This window comes from Rousettus aegyptiacus, unplaced genomic scaffold (assembly GCF_014176215.1).
Source record: "Rousettus aegyptiacus isolate mRouAeg1 unplaced genomic scaffold, mRouAeg1.p scaffold_m13_p_5, whole genome shotgun sequence".
NCBI classification, from domain to species: domain Eukaryota; kingdom Metazoa; phylum Chordata; class Mammalia; order Chiroptera; family Pteropodidae; genus Rousettus; species Rousettus aegyptiacus.
Window position 1 is genome coordinate 89,195,583 of NW_023416308.1, and position 24,230 is coordinate 89,219,812.

General features: G+C 37.9%; 1 protein-coding gene across 1 annotated transcript in view; it reads right to left on the reverse strand.

Annotated features, from left to right (window-relative positions):
• TPH1 (tryptophan hydroxylase 1) overlaps positions 1–22,840 on the reverse strand; it is a 41,133-nt gene extending 18,293 nt beyond the window's left edge. Inside the window, exon 1 of the mRNA XM_016139510.2 lies at positions 17,922–22,840. The gene's annotated coding sequence lies outside the window, so the exon portion shown is untranslated. The remainder of the gene's footprint in view (positions 1–17,921) is intronic.
• Positions 22,841–24,230: the final 1,390 nt, after the last annotated feature.

A 24,230-nucleotide genomic window follows, 5' to 3' on the forward strand; every position in this document is an offset into this window, starting at 1 on the left:
GTTCCAATCCCCCAGGTCAAACTTCACTTACTCGTGGAAGCCTTCCCTGACCTCCCCAAGTCAACACCCTTTAGCATTGGTTAGCATTACACCATAAGCCTCCCATTCATAACAACAGTCACAGGTGCAGTTGTAGCTCTGTTTCAGTGAGTATGTAGCTATGTGTATCTCTCCAACTAGACTGTAAGCTCCTAGGGAACAGAGCTCTCGTGTGCTTTTACTCACCATTGTGTTTGCAGCACCTAGCATAGTCCCTGCACATAATAGGCAACAGATATATGTCATTAAAAGAATAAAGGAATGAAAGATTGGTTAAAAAAATGGTCCCTACCCTCAGGGGACTAAAATTCTGGTAGAGAAAGGATGACAGTGCAGGATATGCATTGTAACAGAGAACACAGATGGCATAGCGATGGCAGTGACTACATTATTCTGGTACATGTGCAGAGATGTTTCATTGAAGATGTGTTCAAATTGGAACTTAAAGAAAAAGGGATGAAGAAGTAGATGAAGGGATGAAAAACAAAAGATGAGGAGATGGCAAACCCAATACAGAGTAGTGAGAAATCATGTACGTAAGGTAAGTGGGGCCAGATCTTTCGGAAGGCTTCACGCAGGTAGACCATGGGAGTTTGATCCTCTATGCCCATCCAAATACCCGTGTAAGGACTATGGCCCATCTGACTGAAGGCTAAATGAGAAAAGTGAGGATGAGGTAGTTTTCCATTAAGCTAAAGTCCTAGCTTTGAAATGCTTTTCTATAGGATGATGCAAAATAAGGGGCTTAATACATTTCTTCTATCTGTTTGACCAGAGAGCTCTTGAGTTTTCTTTCCTCCATAAAGCCTTTTTCTTAACCCATACTGCATAACATTTTGAGGCCCCTTATAAGAGACAGCCCCAATAGACCCATCTGGCTTGATAGAGGGTAAAAAACACCATCTATGGCTCAGAAATTTCCAACTTTATGGTCATAAACAAAAATCTACTACTAAATTTCCCAATGAATGCAATTTGCTGTTTCAAAATTCAGTCTTTATGATACCTTTGGAATTTAATGTAACAAATATTTATCAGGCATGTATTAAGTTGAAGTCCCTTCTACATATAAGTTCAGAGAGTATGGAGATAAGAAAGAAATTCCTCACTCTATGAGGGTAAAATTCCATCATTCTTAGCAACCTCAGAGGTGGATAAAGGAACTGACATTATAGAAATATATATAAATATCATTCAATAATATTATTCCATCTAATTCTCACAAAACCTTAGTGAGAGAGGACAAGAATTATATTCTTTTTATAAATGAGAAGCTGAAGCTTAGAGAAATTAACCTGTCATGGTCACACAGCTAAAGAATGTGAGAACATATATTTAACACTGTGTTCTAAACATGTGAATGTGAACATATAGATCTGATTTCACCGGGATTACCCTAAATACATTCAGAAACACAGAAGGTAGAACAAAATTCATGGCATCTAGTTGAAAGCTGTCTTCTTGGAAGATGAACTAGAGATCTCATTTGACATCATCTCAACCACCTATTTGCACTACAAAATAGTATAAAGAAATATCTGGAATGTGAAGTCAGACATATCTAATCACTGACCTGATATTTATCAGTATGATCTTGGGCATGCTAATTTACCTAATATAACAAAATTAATTGTTTTCTACAACTAAATTCATTTTCTACAACTAAAACAATCTCTATGTCAATGTTTTAAAATCAAGTAACCAGTTAAACTTAATATTTATATGATTCGAGTTATCACCAATGGTAAAATAAATGAAATTTCAACTCAAGCACATTCACATGTATAAAGTACCATAGTCGGTATTAGGGCAGTAAAGGTTAAAAGCAAAGAAAACAATTTGCCTCCAAAGAATTCACAAACTTATGTATGAGAGAGGGGGAGGAGGGACAGACTTTCCAGTAAGTACAAATCATAAAAATAGAATGGGACCCAGAAATCCCTGAAGAGCACACCCCATGACTAATATCTCTTGAGATTCTAAAGATAATTGGAAATGACTTCTGGCCCATCCATCAGTCTCTAATTAGAAAGGATTTATGGATGAGAAGCTAGAGATCCAATAAAAGATTTTCAGCTTCAACAGAATTGACCATTTCTTAATGTAAACTTAAATATGCATAGGAAATTCTGAATTAGTGCTCTGGGGCTAAAAATTCAGGGATTATCTCAGATATGTATTCTCAAACTGCTTTTAGAGACGTGAAAACCTTGGAAAACGTTTCATATCTGTCTATCAGTCAAAGACCATGGACATTTTTTCACACAGAGTATGGGTGACTGTCCTATGCAGATGCAAACAATAAGAGAGATGTAAAATAATATAGCAAATTGCCAGTAATTTATCTATAAATCCATTTAGGAAAGCTATAACTTCTATGTGCATCAACTTCCTTATCTGCAAATTTGAAGGAAGGGTCATTAGCACCAATCTCATTGTTATAAAAAATATTAAATATGTAAAAAATATATAAAACCCTTAGAACAGTTGCTGACCTACACTGAGTACTCAATTAATATTAGCTCTAATATTGGGAAGTATAAATCTCAAATTTCCCAGTCTTCAAAAAAATTTAAAATGTTAAATGTGATGACACTGACATTTAAACTTGTCTGGCTAATAATTTTTTTTGCCCTGGAAATTAAGCATTTTACCAGATAGTTATAAACCTATTTTTTATAGTAGCAAGCACACAGAAAGGATGTTTTATGACAAAAAAAAAAAGTATAATTATTCTTTTAAGGTAATTTTCAGTTTATTTATTATGCAACTCCTAAAGTATATTGTTTCAAATCTCAAATGCAAAATTTAGCAATTCTTTTGCAAACAAACAGATGAAATCCCCAAGTACAATTACTGAGTCCCCATTTTCCATGATATTGTCACCACGGCATACTGAAGGAAGAAGATTCTGCAAATTTAAGCTACTTTCTGGTCCACCACTGTTTTCATAATGTAAGCAAACTTTAACAACTGGGAGCAAGGATCAGAGAACAGTAAAGAAAAACTATTTCAGCCATACGGTGGTAATGAGAGTTTCAGATCTCCTAACAGTTCATCCTTCAACAGTCTCTCAGAGCTTAGAATGCCACTCTTGACATAAAACTATATAAAGATTTTCTCTCACATTTCAAAACTAGCCTTTAAGCTCATCTAGCACAAGCCATTGTAAGAAGATACTAACACTCAGGTCTGGTCTAAATCCATCCCTTTGTGGTCTGTGATTCTCTCTTCTTTCCCTAGTTCTAGAATGGATCTAGTTTTGCCACCAACATCTCCCTAGTGGGTGGCAGCAGAGGAGGGTGAAGGATACAATAATGAAATATTTATGATATGCAAAGCATTCTATATTGAGATTTGGAAACATTACTATCCCTCTTGTTTAAGTCAATATAAAAATAAAGTTCTCAAGAGTAAATTTTGCTAAAAACCTAGAAGAAAAGAATTCTCATCCCCTCCCCTACTCCCACCTCCAAAATAAGCTTATAGAACTTTGATCTTTACTAAAATTTTGCCATAACTTTACCTGGTTGACAGATCTTATGAAGCATGAATTCTTTTCCCCCTATTCGACAATCCTCAAACTCCCTCAAGAACCTCAGCTTTTGCCCTTGTCACTTTTTTTCCTTTCCCCCTTCCACCTACCTACTTCCTTCTACTCCTTCAGAGACAAAACCCACAGTATTAGTCTAGTAAGATAAAAGACTATAAAATGTCCAATGGGTCACACATCTGTTTATAAATCCATGTCTCATTAAGTAGTATATATTTTCCTTTTAAAGCAACACTCTCATTTACCAATGCCACCTGGCATTTCTCTTTTTCTGTGAAAGGCAGGCAGATGTTCTCCTACTGGATTTCCTGGCCTGAGTAAAGATGCCCTGGCAGCAGGATATGCCATTGGAAATAAGAAAGACATACTAAAAAGGAAGTCAAAAGATCAGCAGCCCTGTGCTAGAGTAGAGGTCAAGGTGTGTACATTGACTAACTCCTTTCTCCCCTTAATTTACTCAGTACTAAGTGTAATTCAAATTTATCTGATCTAGGAAGCACAAAGCACTATCAAATTAAAGTATTTTGAAGGCATAAATGCTGTTTGAAGACAACTAAAAGCTGCAGGAGAACCGATGTGGAAGGAGAGAATTCTCCAGAGAATCTTGATTTTCTTTTCTAAATGAGGGAAGGACAGTGAAAGTGAAGATAAACTACAAAAGAAAACACTGTTGTGAAAAATATTATTCCAGGAAATAAAGGCATTGGCAAAGAAAATGGAAATAGAAAACACACCCATACTTGAAGATAATCTAATAACACATGTACAAATGAACTCCAGTAGTAAGATTCATAAACCACAGATTACCGCATTACAGAAACATTTATAATTACTTTAAGCTGTGCTCATATCTACTTTTAAACCGAACAAGTGAATTCCATCCTTCTTTGAGAATAAATTGACAGGCACAAACTTTCACTGGTTTAGAAAGTTCACCTCTAGCCTTTTTTTCCCCCACTGTCGACTAGAGTGGAGCATCAATGGGAGTTAATTTTAACCCTCTGAAAACCAAGTGGTCAGAGGTAAGGTTAAGTTTACCTAGGTTATTAACTAGATCTGAACAACTAGACCCTATGCCTCTTTGTCAGTTGTAACATTCCACCCAAGTTCTTAGTCCCATGTTGAGGTGGGTAAAGTAGGTAAGTGCAATGAGGAGAGGCTTTGCATCTGAGACTCCCTTTTGTTTAGGGGTGTCTAAGGGAGAGTTCCTTTTAGGAGAGAAGAAAAAAAAGAGCTGTTGCGATTTTAGGGAGAGGAAAGGAGGAAATAAGAATGGTCTCTTTCTGCTGACATAGAGGAGTCGCACAGACTTGGGTTTGACTCTGAACCTCATTTTCCTTATCTGTAAAATGCAAGAGATATCTGTTTGACAGGGTATGTTATTGAGATGAAGTCAGATGAGTGTAAAGAGTCTGTTTCTGGCACAAAAAAAGAGAGACTGTCAAAAATAGTGCCTTTCTCCCTGAAGGGATAGGAGGAAAGAAGAGTGAGTGGCCACAAGGGTACAACTCCAACTTCCCTGACCCAACTCCCCATAGGCATTCATCTTCTAGGAGGGTAATCTTGCCTCCACCGTACGCCGGCCCAGAGCCCCCAAATCTGCGGCGGTGGTCCCAGGTCCCGCGGGAAGGAGCCACCCTACTCACCTCCAGCGCTGCTCACGGTGAACTGGGTCACCCCGCGGGCCAGCGCTGCCCGCCTTTTACAGAAGCGGGTGTTCGGACAGGCCAATGGGCATCCGAGGCAGCCGAGCAGTGGCCAATAAGAACTGGGTTCGCCTGCCGGGCGGGGAATCCTGGACCAGGAGCTGACCTCAGCTGGGTGCTGACAGTCCCCGCCAGCCTGCGTTGAGACCCGCATGCTTTTAGCCTTTAGGCGTTTCTGACTGGTGTGTTTTAATTAAGCTGTTAGGCAATCCTTAACTACAGAAGTTTAATACTATCAAGATAACATCTATTTTATCAGCATAATGACCTCCTATAGGCTCCTACTCCTCTTGGTTGGTGACTGAAGCAGGAATCCCACCTTTATCTCTGTGCTTCTAGGTTATTTGATAGTCTAGCCTTGCCTCGACATTCTCTTGGTGCCTTCTCTTTTTCCTTGAAGCAGAGCATTCGTTCAACTTTTTAGAAGGGAAGTGCTCAGTACCCTTTCAATTAAAGAAATTTTAAAGATGAGCATGCTGCATCAGCGGAAATCATGTTACATGCTTTATTAAAAGCATGGCTCTGAAGCCAAAAATGTGGACTAGGTTATCTATTGGGTACTTAGTCCATTAGGTCCTGTCCCAAAGGGCTATATATGTAACACAATATATTGTAGAACATTTTTCTTCAGCTTTTTAAAAGTCGGGTTTGTTGATGTATAACTTACAGTAAAATACACCCTTTTGAGATGTACTGACTGTTCTGTTTTGACAAACATATAGGATTGTGTAACCACCAATCACAATGCAGAACATTTTTATCACTTCAAAAACATTCTCTTGCCTCAATCCTCTCCCCTCACACCAAGCCCCTGGCCACCACTGTGCTAATAATGTTTCTTTAGTTTTGTCTTTTCCAAAATGTCGTATACATAGAATCATGAGGCTTATAGATTTTTGGCTCCTGGCTTAACATAGGCTTTGGAGCCTCATACATTTTGTTGCCTGTATCAGCAATTTGTTCCTTTATATTGCAGGGCATTTGCAGCTTTTGCATGCATGTTCCTTTTATCTGCATAATAATTCTATGAGATAAACACTATCCTTATTTTATACTTAAGGAAACTCGGGTAGCAGAAGGCTCTTTAAGCACAGTCTAGTAAGTAGAATCAAGATTCAAGCAAAAGCAAAAGCATTCTGACTCTAAATTTTGTGTTTTTGCGGAAATACCATGGAAAACTCTTGCCTGGTAGAGAACTTTTGGAACCAAACTGAGGTCAAAGATGTTTTTCCTAAAGTTGGGTCTATGAGAGGGCTTGAACCACCTCTGCTAAAGAAGTGAGGTAGGGCAAGTCATTCAGTTAGCCCATCCCCAAGATCAGAATAGGCTGGGTGCTGGCCCTGCAGTGGAGGCCTGAGAAGCTGGTATCACTGAAGCCCATCTGTCACCTTAAAGAACAGAACAAAGCAGGAACCCTCTCTGAGCTTCTCTGAACATGCATAGACTCCCCAACTCCGGGGACTCCAGGCATCTAGACTTTACCACTTTTCTGGCAGAATTCTCAGACAACCTTCCCAAAGCACCTGCAGCATTGTGCCTGGAATTCCACCAGTTAAGAATTTTCACTGGGCTCAATTACAAAATTCAAAAATTCATATACCCAGAGAAGGTTCAGAGAAAAGACTATCAGTTGGAGAAAATACATATTTGTCTAATTAAAAATGTTTAATTGGCTTCCTATTGCTGCTGTAACAAATTGCCACAAACTTAGTGTCTTAAAACAATACAAATTTATTATCATACAGTTCTGGAGGTTAGAAGTCTGAAATGGGTTTACTGGCCTAAAATCAAGGGGTCAGCAGGCTGCGTTTCTTTTTAAATCCCCAGGAAAGGATCTATTCTCTTGCCTTTTCTGGCTTTTAGAGGCCACCTGCAAGCTCATGACCCCTTTTGTCCATCTTCAAAGCAAGCAGTGTAGCCTCTCTGAATCTATCTGACTCTCCTACTTCTTCTATCACATGTAAGAACCTTTGTGATTACTTTTTGTCTACCAGATAATCCAGGATAATCTCCTCATCTCAAAATCCTTAATCACATCTGCAAAGTCTCTTTTTGCTACTAAGATAAAATATTCACAGGTTCTAGAGATTAGGGCATGGACATCTTTGTACCGAATTTAGAAACTGTGGGTGGTACCCAGATGAAAAATGGCCTTTAAGTTTGTATTTTCATCTTGATCTGTAGAATTTATGGCAAAGGAGCTTCCTGACACTGGGATGTGGCTTTTGAGATATTAGAAGTTCTGATGCCATGGATAGTAAAGGAGGACACCTCACTGCACTCCTGGTTCTTCAGCAGAACGTATTTGAGGGGACACATCCCAATCTGTCATTTTTCATTTGCTAAGGTAGCTTGGTGGTACCTTTGTATTGGTCCTCCCTGATATTCTTTGCCAGCTCTTCCTTCTCTATTCTCCAAATATTCAGGGTTACTCTGGGTAAGGCCCTAGGGCCCCCTTCTCTTCTCAGTCTATACTCTTTTCTTTGTCAATGCCCTTCCCTCTCATGTCTTTAAGTATCCTTGATATGCTAACAATCCAAAATGTATACTTCCAGCCCAAATCTCCCTTCCAAACTCCAAAACTTTATATCCAATAATTTAATTTATATCTTCACTTCCATGACAATTGTCATCTTAACATATCCAAAAATGAACTTGGGAAAATAGCAAGCATTGGTGAAGATGTGAAGATATTTGAACTCTTGTACATTGCTGGTGAAAATGCAAAAGAGAAAAGTTTGGTGGTTCCTCAAAAAGTTTAACAGAGAATTAACATATGACCCAGCAATTCCATTCCTAGTATACACCAAAAGGAACTAAAAGGAGGTACTCAAACCGATCCTTATCTATAAATGTTCACAGCAGCAATAATCACAAGCGCTGAAAATTGAAAACATTCCAAATGGCCATCTATGAATGAATGGATAAACAAGGTGGCATATACATACAAAGAAATACTATTCAGCCATAAAAAAATAATGGAGTATTTATGCAGGCTACAACTTGGATGAACTTGGAAAACGTTATGGTACATGAAAGCAGCCAGACACAAAGGGCACATATTGTATTATTCAAGTTATATGAAGTATCCAGAATAGGTAAATCCATAGGACTAGAATACAATGTGATGTAAGGGCAGGTAGGAATGGGGCGGGGAGGCGGGGCGGAGAATGAAGATTAACTGTTTAAAGGGCACAGTTTTATTTTAGAATGATGAAAATATTTTGGAACTAGATAGAGGGAGCAGTTGTACAACATTGTGAATGTACTAAATGCCACTGAATTGTTCACTTTAAAATGGTTAATTTTATGTTATGTGAATTTTACCTAATAAAGGAGGTTTCATCTCCCTACCCTCCAAGTCTTTCTTCCTTCCTGCATATACTTCTCTCATCTCCTTCATCCCAAAAATTAGCAAATTTAGTCTCTTCCACCTTCAACATATACTTGAATTCATTCACTGCTCCCCATCTCCTCTGACATTATGCTAGTCCAATCCACCACTGTCGCGTCTCTGAAATATTGCAATTATCTCCTCCCTGGTTTCCCTTTTTCCACTTCAGCCCCTCCTCCTATCCATTCTCATTTTTAAAATACACCCAAAACTACTGTATAGAGTCCTAACTACAATTTTAGCCACATTTTAAAAATGCAAACACGATCATGTCACTACTCAGATTATGACCATAAAATCGCTTTCCATTATTCACAGGATGAAGCTTAAAATCCTTCCTGTGATCTGTTACAGCCCTGTATCTGGCCGCTACGCATCTCTCTGACCTCTAACCCTATTACTCTCCCCTTCTTCACTGCACTCTGCCCCTGCTGTGTCCTGGCCCTCTAATAGAAGCTCCTCCCCACATGCTTAGACCTGGGGATCTCCCCACTAACCCCGCAATCCTGCCTCTTCACCCAATTGACTATTTCCATCCTTTCCTAAGGGTCAATTCCTTCCCTGAAGTAAAACTATCCCCCAACCTAATTTAGGTGTCCCACGTGCCGTTTGACTTGTAACAACTGTTATTATAAATTATTTGTGTGGCTATTTGTTTACTTATATCTCCCACAGGGAAAGAATTGTCTGATTTTTTTTCTTTTTTTACTTTCTTTCCTGTTAAATTTCCATTGGCTATCCCAGTGCCCAGCACATAGTAGTTTCTCAATAAATGTTTGTTCCATTAATGACAATAGGATGATAGAATCTATGTTCTAATATGGATGTGTATATGTATTCAGTCTAGAACTGATCTGTAGATATGGAATACTGCCAGATTGCCTTTCAATTAGATTATACCAATTTACATCCCTACTCTCAAGAATGTAAAACAAGTCTACATTTTTATAATCTGAATAGCAAAAATAAGTTATTTCTAATCAGCATTTTTCTAATTATTAGCAGAGCTGAGTATCTTTTCAGACATTTGTTCACATATGACTTTCTTAGGTTCACTACTCATTTTTCAATCAGGTTATTTTTTCTTATTGATAAGTAGGAGCTCTCTAGATTATGGATATTAACTGCTATATGTATTGCTGTCATCTAAGCCTTTCATTTTAGTCATTTGAAATATACAACATTTTTATTTCACAAAGTCAAAACAATCTTTCATGATGGAGTTTAAAGGGGCCCCCAAATGACACCCTTCTCCCTCCTCCCAGTTCCAAGACGGACAGGTGGAGATTAGTTGTGGTGCGGGGGTCAGGTCAAGGAATAAAAGTAGAAGCAGGGAGATTGCCTGAAAGGCTTCTGAAGAAGTCCAGTTGAGATATGATGGTAGATATGGGTAACATGGAGAAGAGGAGAATGGAAGACCAACTCAGCATTTGTCTCAGAGATAGAGTCAAGATCAGTTGATGGCAGGTCCATGGGGTAGGGGAAAGGGGTTTCAAGGACGATTCCTACGCTTTTTACTTGGCAATTTAGATTATGGTTCCATTTACTAAGGCGCAGTTGAGGGAAGGAGAGCAGATTTGGCAAGGAAGAGAAAATTAAGTCTTTAGACTTGTTAAGTTTGACATGCCTTCTAGCTACCCAAATGATGGCTTGTAGGCATTAAGAAATGGGAGCCCAGAATTTGGAAAGAGGTCACAGACAGAGACAGAAATTTAGAAGTCACCAGTATAATGATCATATATAAAGACAGTATATAAAATTACAGGACTAAACGAAATTTCCAAGGGAGAAAAATGTATCAAGAGACAAGAAAGAGGCCAAGTACTGGACTGCAGGTCATGCCAAGGTTCAGAGGTTACGAAGAGGAGGAAGAGGAGCCAGAAGCAGAGAATGAAGGAATGGACACCAAGGAGAGGAAAACTCATTTGACTGTGGTACCAAGTTCCCAAAAAGGAAGGAAAATCTCCAGTTGCCTTTAATGCTACTCCAAAGTGGAGGACAGAAGTGTAACTACCGGATTCAGTAAGAAAAGTTACTGGCATCCTTGACAAGAGCAATGTCAGTGATGTGGTACAGACGGAATCCAGTTTATACAAGCAGAGCTGAGATTAGGCCACAGAGGTGACATCAGCTCTTTCAGAAGTTTTGCTGTGAAGAGGTACAGAAAAATGTGGTAGCAGCTGGAGGGGAACGCAGGGTAAAGGGAGGAGGTTTTTTGTTTGTTTTTTAAGAAAGGAGGTATTAGAAAAGGAATGATTCAGCAGGGGAAAAAATAGATGATTTAGGTAAGAGAGAGTAAACATAGAAGCCAAGTCCATTCTGCTGATCTCATTAGTTCTAATAGGTCAATCAGGTGAGACTCCTGACTTCCTAAGTACACAATCATATCCTCTGAAAGGCACCTGAAAAAAAATAACTTTAAGTGGTCATCATAAAAGTAAGGATAGTGGGGGTTTTTTAGGAAGGGAGAGGCAGGAGTTACGATTGAGAGGGCACATAGAGGGGAGCATCTGGTTGACTGACAAAGATTTATTTCCTGAGCTGGGTGATTGATACAGGAGCATTTGCTTTTTCATAATCAATAAGATGCACATTTGTTTCATGCAATTTTCTGTACTATTTGACAAGAAAAATATTAATGAAAAACAACATATACTATAAAAAATAATAGTATTTTTAGTTCTTTTTAATATTTATACCTTACACCTATTTTTCACCCTATTGTAATAGGTAGGACTGCCGGAACAATGTTCAATAATATCCTGCTTTGTTCCAGACTTTAATGGGAATGTGTCTAATGTTTCAAATTAGAATTATATCTGCTATAGGTCTCATGTTAATACAATTTTCTTCTATTTTGCACTATAAAGGAGTTTTTCTTAAAAGATGTTAAATTTTATCAAAGAATTGTTGGCATTTACTGAAATGATCACACATCTCTTCTTCTTTTAAATCTATTAATGTAGTGAATTTAAAGATGTCTTAATGTTAAACCATTTTGCATTCATAACATAAAATTACCTTGTTCATAGTGGGTTTTAAAAATATTTTTATATATCTTTTAATATGGTGCTAAATTTTACTTGCAGGTATTTTGTCTAGTTTTTATGTCCACATTAATAGATAAGAATTGGCCTATAGTTTTTTGTGTGTCTGTTCTTATCCAGTTTTAACAGGGTTTTGTTATCTCTATAGAATTCAGAAATTTCCCATGATTCTCTGTTGCCTTGAGGTGAGATGGGGTTAGTTCTTTTATTACCTTTTCAATATGAATATTAGCCTTTCAAAGTTTTCTGCCTCTTCCTGGGTTAATTTTAGTACTGAATATTCTACTAGAAGATTATCCATTATTTAAAGATTTCCATGTGGTTATAGTCTTTTAGTTTATCTATCTATCGCTTTATAGAAATGGAATCAGAGAATTGTGCCTGTATGATTTCCATTTAGGAAAATTCATTAGGCAGTTCATTGTGGCTTATCACATTATCTAATGTTATGGATGTTCCATTAAATTTGAGAAGACTGTAAATTCTTGCGGGAGTATGTAATAATTAGGATAGAGTAAGCGATCCTGTAGTAATAAACTATTTCTTTATTACTTTAATACAGTAAAAGTTTATTTCTCTCACTCTAAGTCCACACACATTGGGTGACTCTCAAGGGCAGCTCCTCCCCATATGGTTCTCTGTCTAGTTACTCAGAAGTTCAGGCAACTTTCATCCTGTACCTCTGCCACCTCAATCTATGGCTGTCACCAAAAGAGAAAAGCTCTTATATGCTTTGGCTCAGAAAGGACACTGTTCATTTCTGCGCTTTCATTGGCTATAACTAATCATACTGCCCTTTCTTACTGCAAAGAAGAGGCCAAGTCTAGACTTTACACAAGCCCAGGCAGATAAGAACAAAATATGAAGAGCCTAAATATTCTTTACTATAGGCTACAAAGTCCATATATGTGGGCACTGGGAGCACAAGAGTTAAAAGAGTACAAACTGTGCAGCCAAATGCAGTCCTACCATTTACTTAGCCGTGTGACCTCGGGCAAGTTACTTAATTCTTCTATGCCTCGGTTTCCCTCTGTAAAATGAAGATAATAGCACACCTGCCTTAAAGAATTGTAATGAGGATTAAATGAGAAATTTATGAAGTATTTAGAATAATGTCTGGCATATACTAAATACTAGATTTGACAGAAAAATAAAATATATAAAATCAACGTATAAAATCAATTCTATAACCTTTCTCCTTAACAAAAAATTTAGACTGATCTTGCTTTTCTTTTCCCCTGCCCACTCTATTCTAAACCTCCTATCATCTCATTCATTCATTCATTCATTCAGCAAATCTTTACTGAGCCTCAACTACGTGCTGAAATCATCTGGAATTTTATTTACAAATTGTTAGTACATTAACATTTAACAATTGCATCAAGTGCCACATTAACTTTACCAGGGATTATTTTATCTTAACAATTTTCCTAGTTTAATGACTCATTGCTTGTAGATGATATCACTGGTTCTGGTGTTCTGTGTCTCTTTTCGCTTCTTCTGATAACAGAACACTGGTTTTTCATCTCAGGACTCAATCCTGATTCCCAGTATCAGTCCATTTGCTCTAGGTGGCTTGATTCTACCTACTTTCAACCCAGTTCTAAAGCAGTCACATGACTCTACACGGATGTTCAGAGGACTACAAGCATTTAGCCATATTAAGTTGAATGATGGTCACATACTCCAATTTAGGCCAATGAGAATAAGGCCCAAGACTGATTACAATTTAGAAGATTCTCTACTTTTAACCTTGGAGGATAAAATCCTGCAGCTAATTCAGTGGAGGATACTTATTAAGAGTGATGCCAACATGCAGAAGAGCACTATTGAAAGATAAAGAGAAACTAGGACCTACTGACATTGTGTGAACATCTGAAACCAGCCATACCTGAAGCTTAATCCCTTTTTTTTATATTAAATCAAAGGGTTCTGACCCATAAGTTAATGTTTCTTCTATCCCATGAATTCGTTTTTTATTTTCCTGAAGTAAACCCTTGAATAACTTTTTTCAGAAAGACTGCATGGATATTATACTTTCAAAATATTCATAACCAAAAATGTTCTAATTCCAAATCCTTGCTGTCTTTGTCATTTCATATGTCTCCCTGGGAAAATAACAAGTAAAACTAACACATCGTTTCAAATGATGGCAGTTCAATGTTCATGTAATACAAATGAGACATTTTTAGATTTAAAAAAAAAAAGGGCTTTACAGTCAAATTTCAATTCAAATTCTCTTTTACCTATCTTTGTGATCGACAACAAATTTCTTAACTTCTCTAAACCTTTCTTCATCCAAAAAACTGAGATATTACCTCCCTTGTGAGACAGTAGTATTTATAAGATTATGTACATAAATTCCCTAGATCAGGTCCTAGCATATAAGAATCACAGAGTAATTTTAAGTTTCCTTCCCTTTCTCTTTCCGTATGGCTTTTCAATAAAGACTACCACCAAACAGGAATATTTGATATTTACATATATTATTTTTTTAACCTCAAATCCTTATACAAATACCTTATCAAAGTTTGAAAGGTTAACACTAGTATTCATGATCTTAATAATTATTTTAAAAAAGTTGCAGTCTCAAGATGTTATACTTCTAATATAGCAAAAGATGTTAAATTTTTAGTGTTATTAAATAATATATGAAATGTAGATGTATATTGTATTGGAAGCATTGAGAAATTTTTTTTGTGGAGTAAAACTAAAGCACAAAAAACACCCTGGAACACACGATGCATGCCTCAGGAAGAATCATCCTCTGCAAAGGCTTATCTACGGGGGTTTTATTTATACCATGTCTTACAAAAATTGAGAGTCTAAAATGCATACTTTCTAAATGCTTTGTGACTGGAGGCTTAAGTAAAAGGAATACTTTTTTAGATATCACATTGTGATTTATAAAGAAAAAAATCCTTTTGAGGTGGGGGCGGGGGCAAGTCCTTTGAGGAAAATTAGTCCCAAAGTAAAAGTTGCATTTATCCTTCAGCAGTGTGTTGTTTGTGTATGCATGTGGCAACTGGGTTATGTTGTCCTAGTAACAAACTATATATTGTTTTACATTACAAAGTACTCTCATTTAAATTGTTTACTTTGGTCCTTAAAGTAGCTGAGACCCAGAATGGTTTGGTGACTTGTCCAAAGCTTGTAAATGGCATTAAAAAGAACCTGAAACCAGATGTCTTCTCTCCCAGTTCAGTGCTGTTTTACTCATCGTGCTACCACTTCTAACTTAGTTTGAAATCCAGTGAATGAATATGTGTTTAGTTTTTATCATTTAACTGAAGGGGATCTCTGAAACAAGCTACAATAATCCTCCAGAAACCACAATTACAGTGGGAATGCTCCCTGAGTTTACTTGTCTACAGCATATTAATTATTTGTTTCCTTGTTTCTCTTCTTTACCAAAACCCTTTGAAGGCAGAACTGTGCCTCTCATCTCTATAGCCCAGAATCCAGAACAGTGCCTGTTATAGAAAAGGTGCTCAATCATCATTCGGTATGTTTGTTGGGAAGGAATGAATACAAAAATAAGCCAGTTGATGTGAGAAATAAAAAAATGTAATTAATAAAATAAAATGCTCTATGTAATTCTTAATCAGAAAGATCAAAGTTCCATTTATGTATCTATTAAAACAGAGGCTGTTTTTACAAGACCTCAGATATTAGAGGCCATATGGGATTCTATCCATGTTCAAATGGTAAGTAATTTGATGAGACAAAAGGATAAATGAGAGATTTTAGGCCAGGAGATAATCTCAAGTCCTCAAGACCTGAACTACTACTGAATCTCTTTCCAAAAAGTGCAATAATCTTCGCACCACAAGGCCTGCAGTGAGCACTCCTCAATCTGACAACATCCCCATGGCTGTCTGGGAAGAGCTATGCGCAACTTTCACACACAGCTTTATGCAAGCTTCATTCCAAATCTGCTCCAAGTTTCGATTACACTTTTGAAAGTTACAACTGGAAACCTTGTTTATCATTTAAACATTTTTGCTTCAGCACATTACTCCAAGAAATGCTGGCATGTGGTTATTTCAAACACATTGAGCAAAACGGCCCAATCAGCATCAATCACGAAAAGTCTTCTATTTGTTGTGCATTGTCATGCCTAAAGTAACACAGTAAGTGGCAGAGGGGGACCAGAATCTAATGCCTCACTCATCCCAGGGAATATTTCACCTTGGTGTACTATAAATTTTCAAAAAATGGGCCAAGGAACCCAAAGGATGTGTTTGTTTGTTTGTTTGTTTGTTTGTTTGTTTGTTTGTTTTCAGGTTTTTAGACTTCTTTGACTTTTGGTTCCATGTCATATGGAAACCTCCCAGTCCATTAAGAGATAATTATGAAAGCAACCAACACCATCAGGAAGAGCCAACACATTTTAATTCCAGGGAACATGAATTACATAAAAGACAATGCAAATGGCACTCCCAAGAGTTGTTCACTATAGCATTGCTGCTCAAATTAATAAAGCAAAAAGTGTGAGAAAATGCCACTTAACTGTGGAAATAAAGTTCCAAATCACCAGGAAGTGCTGGCTATTCAAGTTTCAAGGAAGAGAGAAGACTATCTTACAGCATGAGAAATAACTGTACTGGGGGAAATAGGTCCTGTTGCTTGGGCGCACTTGGTTTTTCCCAGAGTCTGCTACAAGCATTTCTGCTACAAGCCGAACAGCATTTGTTGAAGCTACAAAAAGCAAAGCCAGAACCATCTGTCTAATTTATGATCTCTGAAGCTTTTATGAAAGGGTATTACTGAGTCTACATCTGAGAAAATAAGCAAACTTAATGATTATCCTCCCTTCTCCTTTTTATCTACCACTGAACTCAAGGTAGTACGACCACGCTTTCACAGTAAGGAGGAAGGTTCTGAAAGAATCTAAATGTGATCATCTGGAAGAGTTATGAGAAGAAAATACACCATGCAGAGAAACAACGAATGTCATTCCTGGAGTTCTGAATGGACAGAAAAAAAAGAGATCATCCTTCCACCTTTGGGAAAAACCATATCTACATGACATTAACAACCAGAACCCCTTCCCCACCAGAAGAGGTTGGTTGGGGGCATCTCTTCTTAGGTGCCAGATATTATTTACAGGTTCCACTATGGTAGAAATTAATCAAAAAAAGCCCATCTTTCCCTACAGAAAGCTGCAGCCATGCCCTCCATCTGCATTTAGCCCTCACTGGGGCTCTGGTTTACTATTATGGAACTTTTTCCTCAAAGGAAACAAAGCCACTGATAATCAGATGTGTAAACAGCCTGGATATGATCTGCTAAGTGGGTACCTGATACATGAAAAGGGCTAAGAGGGCTTACAACAAAGCATGGCCAGGAAAAGGAAGCCTCAGAGAAGCCAGGAACAGCCTTTGTACCCCGTAGATGACATGGGTAAATACAGTTCACATGACTACTTAGCAAGTTCAAAGCCACTTCAACTTCACTGAGAGCCTCTCAGCAGCTCCTGCACAGTGAGCTGCTCTACTCTTTCCTCTTCAAGCTGTGCTCATGCTCACTCCACTGAGAGTCATGCAGACACTCTCCTGGGTGTGCACCTGGCCAAAGGCAAAGAGGAGGAAGTTCCATACATGGTCATCTGTGGCCATCCTGTCTGCCAACTGGCCACATATGCAGCAGAAATGGTTATTGTTTGCCTCTGTAATAAAACCACTGAATAAATTTTGCAGAGCTTTAAATCAGCCTCAAAAGTGTCACAAAGCAACTCTTCCAGGAAAGGTAGCGGAGATGATGAGGTACAGAACTCCAAGGACACTCAAGAGGGCCAGCATGTCTCTTAGAAAAGCCTTGCACAAGAAATGCTATGAAGTCATAAACGTAGTGCTGACCATGAAATCCAGTCATATAATGCAAAACTAACAAACCTGCAGGACTCTGCCACTTGTAGCAATAAATTCTCCTACTCCAAAGCAGAGTTCCTTCTGAAACATTGCAAAAATCACTCTTAAGGTCATCAGCCAAAAAAAAAAAAAAAAAAAAAAAAAAAAGAGAAAGACAAGGCCACGAAAAGTAGCATGTTGTTTGTAATGGTTTAGCTTTCATGTGGTTTAGCTTTCCATTAGAGCACTGTTAATCTGCATCTTTTAGCCTAATTAAACTTCTGAAAACCTCATGCTGGCTAAGGATCATACTGATTAGACTAAGCCTACTTCAGGGACAAAGATGATCAAATTCAGGTTTTGTGGTACCAGAAGCTTACTCAAGTCTGGGGCCCTATTAAAGAAAATTACAAAATTTCAAAATTCAAAAGTACTAGGTATCTCTAAGTGTCTTGGAAGGGGCCTGAGCAAGTTAGAGTCCCTCAAACCAGTGGTTCCCAAATTTTATTGTACATTAGGAGTCCCCCAATATCTCCCTCTCTGCCCCCTCACCCAGGCCGTACAGCAGGAAGTAAGCAGTGGACAAGTGAAGCTTCATCTGTATTTATAGCTGCTCCCCTGTGCCTCAGCTCCATCTTAGATCAGGCATTAAATTCTCTTAGGAGTACCGGTCCCTGGTGCCAAAAAGGTTGGGAACTGCTGCATTAGAATCATTTGGGGCGCTTTAAAAATCCTGATGCCCAGTTAGCACCCTATACCAATTAAATCAGAATGTCTGAGAGTGTGAGCCAGGTCTTAGTATTTTTTGAAGGTTCCCAGGTGATTCCCATGATCCCAAACATAAGGAACTGCTGCTTTAAGCTTTATTAGCTTCACATTAGTCTGTTTCTAGATAGGGGGCATAGTTTTCATTCATTTAACATTTGTGGAACTGCCAATATTCCAAGCACTGTATCCCCAGCACTTAGCACTGTGCCTAACATGTAGCTGGCAATCGGTAAATGCTTGTTGAATATATAAATGAACACTAGTTTGGCGGTCTCTCCTGTTTCACATTGGTGACTGGTTGTAAACTAAATCTGGAATTTCCCTTCAGATGTGTTGGCTTTTACAGGAACACTCTGGGATTACCTCAAGATAAAGATGCTTCATGGCTCTTTAGTCCTTACGCATGAGGGAGTCCGTGTGGATTCTGGATGCAAATGAAGCCAGTCAGCAAGCCTCCTGACATGTAAAGAAATATCTTTTTTATCTATTTGTTCTCCTCTTTTGTTTTCCTGGAAATGAATCTATGTGGAGCAATAATGAGTATACCTGACTACAGAAAGTCCCAAAGAAGTCTGTAAGGATTCTAACTTATCTGCCAAAAATTTGGCAACTCCATCTCCTCTTTCCCCATGTTAGAGGGTCTCAAAATTCAACTCACACTGTTACTAGATGTGGAGAGAAAAAGTAACTAACAGCTTCATGTTGCTACTGTAATAAATCTGGTATTCTCTGGCGTCCCCATATGTTAGTAGAAGGACAATTAATAAACCAGACTCAATTCAGTGTAAATTTACTCGTTAATTTAAATAGACCCTTTGAGAATGGCCCAGCCTAATTTTAAAAAATAAAAAAGGTCCAGTGCCTTAAATAGCTTCCCCTGATGATGGTATAAAGAGGGAAATAGCTATGAGACTTCATGGAGGATGTGAACAGGATTATGTTCTTTCCAATTCTGACCTCTTAGCTTCCAGAGTGTGAGTTGCTTCACTGTCATTTGAGGCTGTGTCCTATAGCTCACACTCTGGATTTCCTCTTTTGGCTCAGGCCAGGTTCCACAGTGGTCCCTGAGTGACTAGGTCTCATCTCAGCTCCCACTGGCAACAAACCTTTGACTGTTACATAAGCATTGTTCCTCCAGTCTCCTGAACCAGGGACTCACCTCCCCTCTAGCCTCTGTGTAGCATCACCATGCCCTGCTATGGCAGGCCTGTTTGCATGTCCACTAGCTCTCAATTCAGCACTGATATTGCATGGGATATTCAGACCACTTGGAAAAGCGAAACCTAAGAACCTAGCTTTGCAGGGGAGAAATGGCCAAGCCCTAGGACAGAATGGGAACAGTCTGAGGTAATTTGCTTGTGCAGTCCCACAAGCAAAGTGAGGGCAAGCATTCATCTTCTGTCTTTAACTGTCATGGAGGGCTGGCAATAATGCAAGGGTGCCTAATGTTGCGCCTGCATATAAACTGCAGGGAGATATCCACTCACAAAAGGACCTATATCTCTCTTACAGCTATGTCAGCCTCAAGAGAGTGCCAAATCTCTAACTAGCATGTAACTTAGAGTGAAAGAACATCACTTCAGAGGATGGGACATGAACCTGGACTTTCAGAACTGATAGAATGAAAAGCTACTACTAACTAACTCTCCTGTTTTCCTCCTATCTTGAATTGTCACCTTGTTAATCTCACTGAGCAGTGTTTAACACACAGCAAATTTAATAAACTACAATATACTGTGGCATGAATTAATGAATGATGAAAATTGTTCACCCACAATTCAGTTTCTCTCTTCCTGGTTCAGTCAACTTCAACAAAGCACTTACTGATCATATATTGGAAATTTATCTCTGAATGAAGATATGACTCTTTAAGAGACCTGTGTTCTATTAATATCCCAGTTCTCCTAGACCAAATCCTCTGCCCACTGAGATTCTCCAAGGCTCAACGACAACATTATTAGTGTGTAGGGTGAGAGAACTGGTCAAGAGTGATAATAGTGGCTTAAAAAGAACTGAGTTCAAATTTCAAAGCTAGAAAAGAAACAACAGATTTTAACCAACTTCCAGGATGTGGAAATAAACTCAGGGTGGCTCCTCTGTAGTAGTAAACACATAAAAATAACTAGACCAATCCATCTGATGGCAATCACATCAGCTACAAAACCTCTTTTCTGCTCCCTCTGCACTGATTTCTGGAACAAGATGCCCACGGCCTCACAGGACAACCCTCCACATGTATACTGGGTCCCTTACCCAGTGTTTCTGTTTGGAATTATTTAGGCAGCAGAGCTGTACCCCTCTTCCTGTGCCTACCTCTTCCCCACCACTCAATTGCTTTCTTCTGGTTCCTTATAGCCTGAATTGCAAAAGAAAATAAACATTTCAGCTCCCACTGGCAATAAACCCTTGAATCTTTCTCATCACTTGTCCAGAGAAGTTTGGAGGGGAGACAAGAAAGAAAAAAATTTTTTCAATTAATTTCCATTTCTTTCAAGTCTGAGTAAATGCGGGGCACAGAGCAACCAGGATGATATGATTATGGAAACTATTAATCTCTCTATCAAAGGAGAGCCGACTCATGGTTACAGAGCAGTTGGCACGTTCCTCCAAAGACTTCTGCAGCATGATCCTCCAGGTTTCCTCTGGGGCTGGACGTGCTCAGGGTACAACCTGTGGCAACTTCTAAAAGATAAAATAATTCTTGAGTGCTTCGTGAGTTGTTCTGGAAAACTGTGTTTTCCTACAACTACTCTAAAGAAAATTAGTCAACCCACATTAAAACATGTCCAAATAAAAGAGAAAAATCTACTAAGATGTTCAGATCACTCAAAGCACAACTGAAAATGTAAAATTTGGACCTTTTAACGCTATTTTGTTATCACTTGATATGCACAAGCAAAGGGTGCAACTTAGAGCAAGAAGTCTCCTAATTGCATAAATACTAAACACTGTAGTCATAAAAATTGAAATAACTTCTAAAATTATTTAGGACAGATAGAACAGTTGCTTGGTTTGTCTAAAATAAATGTAAGAAACTAGAGAATTCAACTTAGGGACTTTGTTCCAGGGTCCGCATCGGCAGACTCTTTTTTTATATCAATGGTGACACAGTACAGAATTCTCTGTAATGGGGAAGTTAAAGGACTTAAGTTGCCTCCAGAAGTACCTGCTGACTAGTCAAGTGACTCCTTCTTCCTGGGTACAGGCAGGAAAAGTCCAACACTAGTTGCATTTTTAAGAAAGTATACTCATGGATTTACAAACGCCACTGGCCTCCCCAAACTGAGTACCAAAGAATGAATTTCAGAGATGCCAAATTCCTCAAATGGTGTGGGGTCAACAGGGACCATTCAAAACAAAACTACATATTCCTATGTTGATTGAATGACTTATAATAAAGACACATATATGCATTCTCTTGAAGCGTGGACTAAGATAAATATACAATATCCACCCATCCACCCAGTATGCTTTCAAGATACACTCCTTCCTGTAAGCAAGCCCGTAATTCAGGAAGTCAAACTCCTCCAGAATACAGAAATCCTCGTCATGCTTTCTTTCCCATAATCCCATTGTTGAATTCTGCATGCACAAAGAGACTAAGTAGGAAAGCGTCAGTTCTATGAAGAGACTGTTCCTCAAAATATTTCAATTTCTAATGTAATCATATAAACTCTGAATGAATAGTAAGGGGAAAACCCATAAAAGTCATTTATAAACAGATGCCATGATATCAAAGGAAAAACAGCTGGAGAAAGATTTTAATAAGCAGCCTTCTTTTATTACAACAGAGTTGACGTCATTATTTATTATTTCCAACACTAAAACACAAAGCCATGTGCTACACTGTAGACCAGGATGAAAAGGATTATGTGGACTTTGCTGAGTATTTTAATATCCTCTTATTGACAATAGATAGAAGATGTGAATCAGGTCTGGGAACAGGAAATGATTTTAGTGATTTCATTACTGTAATAAAGAAAAGCATTTCCAATGACAGGGACTGACAGATGGTCTGGTAAGCCTTCACTTCTAAACAGCTTGCAGGTCAACAAGCCCAATATTGATACAAACTCAGCTCAGTATGTAATTAACAAGGTGTCCTAGTGGGCAGAAGTTTTTGTAGCCTTAGCAGTGGAACAGGGAAAGCTGGTGTTTAAAAGTTAATTTAAAACCATTTTACAAAGAATGATATTTAGGGGAAGCAAGAAGTATATAGTTAAGACTATAGTTAAAGAGTTGTCATGTTCTAGTAAAAATCATATATGCAACGAAGTAGGGAGTATGGTATATATTCACTAAATTTATCTATAGGCAAAAAAACTAAATTAGTGGTTGTAGAATTTTCAGATTTTTGAGACTTTACAGATCTCATTGAAATCAAGAAGTCTGATACCTCCAGCTTTGTTCGCTTTGCTCAAAATTGCTTTGGCTATTTGAAGTCTTTTATGGTTTCATATGAATCTCAGAATTTTTTTTTTCTATTTCTGTAAAAACCGCCATTGGGATTTTGATAGGAATTGTATTGAATCTATAGATTACTCTGGGTATTATGGACAATTTAATAATAATAATTCTTCCAACTCATGATCATGAGTTGTCTTTCCATTTATTTGTGTCTGCCTTAATTTCTTCTGCCAGTGTTTTACAGTTTTTAGTATGTAAACAAGTCTTTTACCTCCTTGGTTAAGCTTATTCGTATTATTTTTTTGATGCTATTATAAATGGGATTGTTTTAAAACATATAGACAAATAAGCCCAGAAATAAACCCATGCATAGTCAACTTACCTTCAACAAAGGTGCCAAGAATACACCACAGAGAAAGAATAGTCTCTTCAATAAATGGCACTGGGGAAAACTGGACAACCACAGGCAAAAGAATGAAATTGGATCCTTATCTTAAACACTACATAAAAATTAACTCAAAATGGATAAAAACATAAATATAAGACCTAAAACCATAAAACTCTGAAAACATAAGGGAAAAGCTCCTTGACTCTGGTCTTGGCAATCACTTCTTGGATTAGACACCAAAAGTATAGGCAACAAAAGCAAATACAGACAATCAACAAAATAAAAAGACAATCTATGAATTGGGAGAAATTATTTCCAAATCTCATATCTGACAGTTAATAATATCCAGATATATAGGAAACTCCTGCAACTCAATACAAAAAAAAAAAATAATAATAATAATAATAATCTTATTTTAAAATTGGCAAAGGAACTGAATAGACATTTCTCCAAAAACATACTAATGACCGACAGGTATATAAAAACGTGCTCAACATCACCAATTATCAGGGAAATCCAAGTCGAACCAAAATGAGGTATCACCTCATACCAGTTAGGATGGCAATTATATAAGAAAAAACACAAACAAAAAATAACAAGTGTTCACGAAGACGTGGAGAAATGGGAACTCTTGAACACTGTTGGTGGAAACGTAAATTGGTACAACCACTATGGAAAATAGTATGGAGGTCCCTCAAAAAATTAAAAATAGAACTACCATAGGATCCAGCAATCTCATCTCTGGGTATATATCCAAAGAAACTGAAATCAGGAACTTAAAGAGATACCTGCACTCTCATGTTCACTGCAGCATCATCCACAAAGCCAAGACACAAAAGCAACCTAAGTGTCCATCTATATACAAACAAATGAAGACAAAGTGGCAAACATATACCATGGAATATTATTCAGTCTTTGAAAAGAATGGTACATTGAAGTACTCTGCTTACATGAGCACCATTAACATTCATTGGCCAAAGCAAAGTGACCTGGTCAAGCTCAAAGGACAGTGACATATACTGCATCCACCAAGAAACCATGGCAAAAGACTGGGTACGTAGAAGTGAAGAAATGAG